This window comes from Anastrepha ludens, chromosome X (genome assembly GCF_028408465.1).
Source record: "Anastrepha ludens isolate Willacy chromosome X, idAnaLude1.1, whole genome shotgun sequence".
Classification (NCBI taxonomy): Eukaryota; Metazoa; Arthropoda; class Insecta; order Diptera; family Tephritidae; genus Anastrepha; species Anastrepha ludens.
In genome coordinates, this window is record NC_071503.1 from 29,732,348 (window position 1) to 29,741,249 (window position 8,902).

The window sequence follows — 8,902 nt, forward strand, 5'->3', positions numbered from 1 at the left end:
CACGATACCATGCCATGAGAGTAGCACACAAATGTCTCCCAGGGCAATAATTACATCAGAGAATATGCGCAAAAAGGCAGGCACTGAGGATTCACCGAGAAACACAATGAAAAAAAAAACAAAAGTAGTGGAAAAATGCAACATTTCCAACCGGCTCATGTATCAGATTCTTCTCACCCAGTCCAGCCGAAGCCTAGAAATGAGTAGCCACGGTTAAAAAAAACCCAAAATAGTACAGGCTATTAATAAAAGCAGTACGGGAAGAGTAAGACCTGACGCTATAATAATTGAAAACACGGATGATAGCTCTTACGCTGAAATTTAAAAAAACTGAAAAGCGACGAAAAGTTCAAGAACCTCGCTGATTCACTATCGAAAATAAAGAGAACCCAAAAAGGTGGACTCTTAATCGAACTGACGAAATCATGCCAAAAATCTACAGATTTTAAAACTACTGTGGGTGCCACCTCCAAAGAAGAGGTGCACAACGCGAATAAATCTTTGCCTGGTTTTGACGCTGTGGAGTTGACAGATATAACTGGACTCCGAGCAGCCTATGCGGGCACTCAAATGGCCACGATTAGCCTGCCAGCTGTAAAAGCTAAAAAGCTAATGGAGATTGGCAAAGTCAAAATTGGATGGGTCATCTATCGCTTGCGAAAACGTGTCTCGTTACAAAAATGTTACAGATGTCTAGAATATGACCACATGTCGCGCAACTGTGCTAGTGCATTCGATAGATCTAAGCGGTGCAGGAAATGTGGTGTTGACGGTCACTTCATCAAGGGTTGTCAAAATAGCCCGAAATGTGTGCTCTGCGAGACCGACAAAAGAGAGAACATCAACCATATTGCCGGGAACTATAGGTGCACTGCATTCAGGACAGCTCTAACAAATAAAAGTAAATGAGAATTGTTCACATATATAGCGTTTTTCAATAGGTGCGCTTCAATTTTTTCCCGATAGGGAGGGCGAACGACGCAATATTTTTTATTTTTCGCTTGTCATTTGTAAACTTCATTAGTATACATTTCATCATGGAACGCTACACACTTGAGCAACGATTGCTAATCGTGCAAATTTTTTATAAAAATAATCGTTCTGTTGCTGCTACTTTAAATCCAAATAATTCCAAAAAATCATCTTCAGTGATGAAGTTCACTTTTGGCTCAATGGCTTTGTCAACAAGCAAAATATGCGTTACTGGGCAGAAAGCAATTCACACCTGATTCATGAGGCACCGTTGCATCCCGAAAATATCACTGTTTGGTGCGGTTTACATGCCGGCGGCGTAATTGGCCCATATTTTTTCGTTGACGAGAACGATCGCCACGTTACTGTGAATGGAAATCGATACCGCGACATGATACACGATTATTTTTGGCCGCAATTGAATGGTATGGACTTAGACGACATGTGGTTTCAACAGGACGGGGCCACAAGCCACACAGCACACGCTACAATTGATTTGTTGAAGAGTAAGTTCGATGAGCGCATTATTTCCAGAAATGGACCGGTCGAATGGCCGCCGCGCTCGTGTGATTTGACGCCTCTAGACTATTTTCTTTGGGGTTATATGAAGTCATTGGTCTACAGTAACAAGCCGGCGACGATTTGTGAGCTCAGAGCTAATATTGAACGCGACATTGCTGGAATTTCGGCCGATTTATGCAAAAGAGTGGTCGAAAATTGGGTTCAACGATTGGACTTCGTAAAACGTGCACGCAGTGGTCATGCAAAAGAAATCGAATTTCATACTTAAATGTATATGTTCAAACTCGATAATAAAAAAAAAATTAGTTAAAAAAGTCAAACCGTTTGTGTTTTATTAAAAAAAAAGGTTGAAGCGCTCTTACTGAAAAACGCTTTACCTTAACACCTGTGAGGCCGCCCGAGACCTATTATCACAAAGAGTTAAAGAAATTAGAGCAGATATTGCCATTATAAGTGAGCCCTACAAGTATGAAAACCACAGCACATGGGGCCTCCCACAGCAAAAATTGTGCGACCATCTAGCTTTGCAGAGGGCTCGCTTTCCAAGAGAATCACAGTGCTGGTGAAGGGTGCGTGCGATTCAAAATAAATGGAATCAACTTCCTAAGTTGCTACGCAAGATCCAGTCTGACAACAATGCAGTACGAACAGCTTCTTTAAAACATTGTACTGGAAGCAAGCGGGAAATCGCGTTTAATCATAGTAATAATATATATAATAAATTCCATAATATGGAAAATAGTAGAACAACGGCATATCAAAAATGATTGTAACAAGTGTCGCTATTGTCATATTTTTTCCTCATAGTTTAAGGATCGAATTAAACTATCGTAAAAAAATTATTAATAAATTATATGAAATTAATTTTTCATTATTCGGCAATCTTTGTTATTTTTGGAAGCGTCCAGGTGAAGCCACTTCATCTTATTACATTTAAAGGGATTTTAAGGTCATACCTTGCAGGAGTAAATATAAAGTGTTATATATTTGTGGAAAGCTTATTTTTTGCAAATTATTAAAAAAATATTGTGTCTTCGAATTTGTCTTAAAATAAGAACAAAAAACAGTTTCAAATAACATAAGTTAAAAAAAGGTTTTTAAGTTTATCGAAACTTTCAACAGTTACCCACGCCTCCCCACGTTTAAAATTTAAGTGGGATTTGTAACTTTATTATTAATAAGAAACATTTATAAAAATTGGCCTGCGGATTTTTGCGATTTTCAAAGTTATTGATAAAAATGTAAAAAGTCAAAACATGGAAATCCATGAGATTGCAGAGGCAATCTATTTACCGTTTTATCTTTTGAGTTGTCTTACTGCATCAGACGAAATTAGTGAAATTCTTTGGAATCTGTGACTTCCTGAAACCGAAAACTTTTTATACGCGCTTCTTGTGTCATGTAAACATAAAATTATTTGTACATTTGCGGCACGTTAAATGCAACAAATTTAATAAAACGACTTGTTTCAAGAGTTCTATGCGTGAAATAATAATAAATTATATTGAAGGAGGAAAAACCTTTAATAGTTTATCAAGTGTTTTGAAAAATAATTACAAAGTCTCTGAAGACAACATATGTCTTATCATCAATGATATTCAAAGACATATAATTCCAGCTTTTAATAAAAGATGGATGGAAGTATCCCATAAAAAAGACATATTTAAAAAAAAAAACAGTAATTGGTTGGATTCCGAATATTCAGTTATTTTACCGAAAGACAATACACCCGTTTCTGGTAAATATGGAAGACCGTGCTCACCCTATACAGACTCATTAGAATCCAGCAAGAAAAGAAAAAACACAATGTTACTCCATGAGTACGGATTTGAACACATTTGCATTGCTTATCTTCAGGGACTACGTTCGATAGGAGAAGGAACAGAGGCAAATCTTGTGGAAACAATAAGAGCAGCAGACCGTAAAAATAAGACCTTACTCTCGGATCTAATAGAAAAAAGCCCATTCTAACGGATGAAGAAGCATTAAGTGTTTTAATTGATTTAAATTTAGCAAAAGCCCAATATCAATACCTAAGAAATTTAACTAACGAACGACACTATTTTATATTTCCACCATATTACATAGTGCAAGCAATTATACAAACCTGCTATCCGCCAGTGTCATCAATAGAAGTAACAAACACAAGTGCAAAAATAGTGAAACTTCAAGATTTATTGGAACACACTGTGGCTAGAATTTTGAGAGTATCTATCTGAAAATGAAGATTTTTATCAATATGGACTATCTACATGACGTGCCTGTATACGTTGCATGGAAATGGTACTACATATTTCTTACAATCTTTCCTTCAAAACAGCTCACAGTGAAGAAAATAAACTGCTAAAATAAGAGAAAACAATCCTGGTACAAAACTGATTTCGCGATGAGCTAGGATTGATAACCGAAAAACCCCGACAAGGAAGTGGCAATACCAATGACGGTAACACTGTCAGAAGATTTTTTTAAAATGCTAGCTGTTCAGCTGAAATTACTGGAGTCAAAATTCATTTGATTAAGTGCCTTCATATAGTTCTACAGACTCTTTCATAGGGAATGATGATAAATTCAGAGAAATTTGGTAGTTGTGCTATGGAAACTGCTCAAATCGATATGACTAAGTATAAATGGTATTACATGCCACCTTCGGTCCACAAAATTTTAATACATGGAGAAAGTATTATAAAACATTTTGCCGAGCTTCCTATTGGTTAAATGATTCCCTTGCTCAAAAGATCAAATGGAGGGTGAGCGAGGGTTACACCCACAGTGACCATCAAGCTATCATAATGGACATTACTGAAAAGAGGCTTAAAATTTCACCCAAGCTGACAGGTCCAAAGTAGAAGAACGAGAAGCTTAATAGCGAAGTCCTTAAATATATGATTGAGCAACTTCAACTCCCTGCTGCTACTGCCGAGAATAGGACGAAACTCGTGGTAGAAGGACTACGAGAAGCTTGCGATGCCTCCATGCCCAGGCGAGTAATGCGCCAACGCATATACCCATGCTACTGGTGGAACGAAATCATCAAATCACAAAGATCTCAGTGCCTCCGCGCTAGACGCAAGATGCAGCGCAGTAGATGGAGGCCTGATCTAATAGAAAATATTCAAAATCTTAGATCTGCCAGGCAGGCGCTAAAAAAAGCCATTAAAACTAGCAAGCAAGAAAGTTTCAAGAAGCTTTGTGATGAAGCTGATATAAACCCTTGGGGCACCGCGTACCGGGTTGTACTATCCAAAACGACAAGAGTACACACACCCCAAATTACTCGCTAAATAAGGTTGCGCAAAGTAGTTATTATGTACCCTTTTTCCTCAAAGATCTGAAAACATTTTGCCATCCTGCACACAACACGAAGCAGGTGAGATCCTGTGTGTCACCGAGCAAGAACTCCAAGCGGCGTGTAATAAAATAAAGTCTAAGAAAGCTCCAGGTCCAGATGATATACCAAATAGAGCCCTGAAATTGGCGATTTCCAAACGTCCAGACATATATCTAGCAGTACTCCAAACCTGCCTTAACGAAGGTATTTTCCCAAAGAGGTGGAAGAAGCGAAGCCGTGTGCTTTTACCCAAGGGCAACAAAAGTGGTGGTAGATTTAGCAACAGAAGGCATTGAAGGCAAAAGATGGCGCGGTAGGGAAAAAAATACGCCGCTGTTGTAACTCTTGACGTTAAAAATACTTTCAACACAGCTAACTGGCAACGTATACTAGAAGCCCTCGCAAAAATAGGGTCCCCTAGCTATATAATCTGAATAATTGAGAGCTATTTCACGTACCGTAAACTGCGGTTTAGAAGCGACAAAGGCGCTGAGGAGTTTATCGTGACAGGGATCAGTTCTAGAGCCTCTGTTATGGAACTTATTGTATGACGGGGTTCTTAGACTGGATATGCCCCCTAGAACTAAAGTCATTGGATTCGCGGATGACATCACGGTGGTAATGATGGCAAAGAAAATCCACGAAATTGAGAGGATCGCCATCGAATCAGTAAGCAGGATCAAGGCTTGGCTAAGGTCTATGAAGCTGGCATTAACTGGGCATAAGACCGATGTAGCCCTAATAAGCAGCAAAAAGATAGTAGAAACTATAAATGTAAATGTTGGGACTCTAAATATATCAGTTCAAACCCGCTATTAAATACCTAGGAGTGATGATTCACAGCCGTTTAAACTTGAAAACGCATTTTAAATATGCTGCGAAAAAGGCATCGAGTGTGCAGTCCTGTCTAATGTCAAACAACGGCAGACCTAGCCACAGCAAAAGAATCCTATATAGCAGGGTAGTCAGCTCGATTCTCTTATATGCCACACCGATCTTGGCTGACGCACTGAACATAAGTAGCTACACAAAAAAACTGATAACTGTCTATCGGCTAAGCGCTTTGCGAACTATCTGCGGATTCCGTACAATTTCGGACGATGCTTCCTCCGGTCAAGTCCCCGTAGAAATTTTGGCAAACGAAATGCAGAGAGTGTATTTAAAGCTATTCGAGTCCGACGGACCAAGTCGTAAAAATATTGCAGAAGGGGAAAAGCGTCGTTCGATCGCCCACTGGCAAGACCGGTGGAACAGATCATCGAAATGTAGATGGACACATGGACTAATACCCATTCTTACGACGTGGTTAAAAGGAACCATGGCGAAACAAACTTCCACCTAACCCAATTCGTTTCAGGGCACGGGGTGTTTCGAAAATACCTCCATAGATTCGGCCATGATAGTTCACCAAACTGCCCAATCTGCAAGGAGAGGGAAAAAGACGCTGATCACGTCTGGTTTCAATTAAAGGGAGAGACCATTATAAATTTTATGCTAAAATCGGGTGATAACTGGAAGCGAATCTGCGCATGTAAAACATATCCACAATGATTTAAAACGCGCGGAGGTTCGTAGCCGAAATAATTAGCAGCCTATGAGCTAACCAGCCCCGTGAGGTAATTCCTTTTTGGACAGTTTCGACAGTTGGACAGGGAGAGTGGTAGATAGTGAAGGGGTGTTTAGTATGTAGGTGTAGCTGTGAGGCTACAAGTCGTGCATACTGCTATGCCGGTATAACGGTCATGCCGGAAAAAAACGCATTTGCTTCGTGACGCATTCTTTTTTTCTATACGAGACAAAGACATCGTGCTCGCCTCTGTAGCTCGTCACCGTCCCTTTCTTTTCTTTTCACCCAACCGGAGGCACCAATATGCCCGTTTGCCAAAAATTGAGTGATTGTAGCTCTATATTATTATTTACTTAATGCTTTACGTAAAAAGGAGACGGACACTCTGATCGAGTGGAAATGGAAAGCCAGTACTAGCCCCTACACACAAAATAATTTTTGTTTGAGATTGTGACTCTATGTTATTACTTACTTAATACTCAAAGTGAAAAAGCCAAAGCATGGTAAAGCAGATGGTTGTGCACTTGTTCGGGCGCCAGTTACAATTTGAAGTCATTTATTGGCTTCTTAAAATGTTCTTATGGATAAGAAGTTCACGTCTTTATTTTTAGATCGTTGACGTAAAACTTAGCTTACAAACTTATTCCTACTATAGCTTAACAACTAAAATTCGGCCAGGTCACGTTGACGCTGCATGCGCTGGGAAAATTTCTTAATTTAGTTGATGCGTTGTCAACACTTTATTGCAGCGCGTGTTGTGTTATTAATCAGTGGTCCACTACTTTATGAAATTTCACATTATGATATTTGATATATCAAAATCGGAGCGTATGATGTGTTAACTCATAAATATATGTCGGTTTCACAGTGCTTAGACAAAGGCAAATTTACAACGAATTTTTTTCCTGTACAAGTTAACACAATATGCGCTCATAACTTCATACATACAAACAATTCCCAATCGCTTGCATAAGCATGTGGACAAACCAAAAGCTTCCATCCCACGGGCAATTGACACCACACGCGCATTCGGTCGGACGACAAAACTAAAGAATTGTTTTTACAAATAACTAACACCTTGTCGCTTGACTAAGCATGCGACAAAACCAAAAATTGCAATCCCACAGGCAAATGACACCGCACGCGCATCCGGCCAGACAACGAAAATAAAGAACTGTTCCAATAAGCCAATTCGTCAACGCAGCGTTACCGCTTCATGCGACGCTACTACGCGTACGTTGTGTTATTGTGTTACCATCGCATGAGAGCGTAAATATGTTTACGCTGCACTTCTTTTGCATGAGAACCGTTTTTACGAAATTTATGCAACGTGACTTCTGACTACCATTTTTACCAAATTTATACAACGTGACTTCTGACTATAAATGGTACGAATAATTTCTAAGTTAGTTAGTTCGTTTTTATTTGTCGTGAATAAAGTAATCAACTCAAGACATTATACCTAAAAAAACACAATCCGAAGTTTTATTTTTAAAATTGGAACAATAAAATCCAATAAATGGCGTCCGAGCAAAAAGTAAAATCCGCGAATGTTTATTAAGAAAAATATTACCATATGTAGTGATAAAAGTAAAATCCGCGAATGTTTATTAGAAAAATATCACCATAGGTAGTGATAAAAGTAAAATCCGCGAATGTTTATTAGGAATCACCATATCACCATATGACAAAAGGAAAAATCACCATATGGAGTGACCAGCAATAAATCTACGGCAATTAAATGTGAGTAAACTGGTGATCCCGAGTACAAAGGGAAAAGGAATAAATCATAGTTGCCGGCCGCAGGATGCTGCTTATAATGTAAGTTAGTCTAATTGAGAAAAGTGAAAATAAGGTTAAGAAAAATACCCTAACGAATGAAACTATTTAAAGGATTAAATTAATCCTGGAACGAGGAAAATTTATAAAGGAAATTAAAATTCACAAGTTTGTAAACGAAATAAAAGAAAAAATAGTCAAATACGAAATCAAAAACCGTGCTACCTTTTTAAAAGAAATAAAAATTTTGAAACAGTTAAATATTTTTCAAGAGGTTAAAGAAAAAAGAACAGAAATTAAAAAAAGGAGAAAAAAAGAAGAAAATTTTTAAGAAAAGAATTTAATAATAATAATAAAAACAAAAAAAAAAAAATTTTAATTTAAAATTTACATTTTTGTTAAAGAATAGAACTATTATATAAAAAAATAATATTCTCCTTTACCAAACTTAATCACTATCATAAAATAACACATTTAAAAAATACTAAAAATGGCAAACCCAAATAATTTAATTAGGCCACCAGTGTAATTACTACTCCTGCACCTTCCGCCCCCCCTCTCAAAATATCCGCAGACTTCGCCAACCTTATGAGGACCATGGTTAACCAAACCTTAGAAGCAATCGGACCAAATCTAATCCTAAACGCTCCAATAACAAATTTGCCCCAATAATAACGGATCATACGATAAAAGAACAGTTTAGAAATAATATGAACGATATGGACAAAATTCCA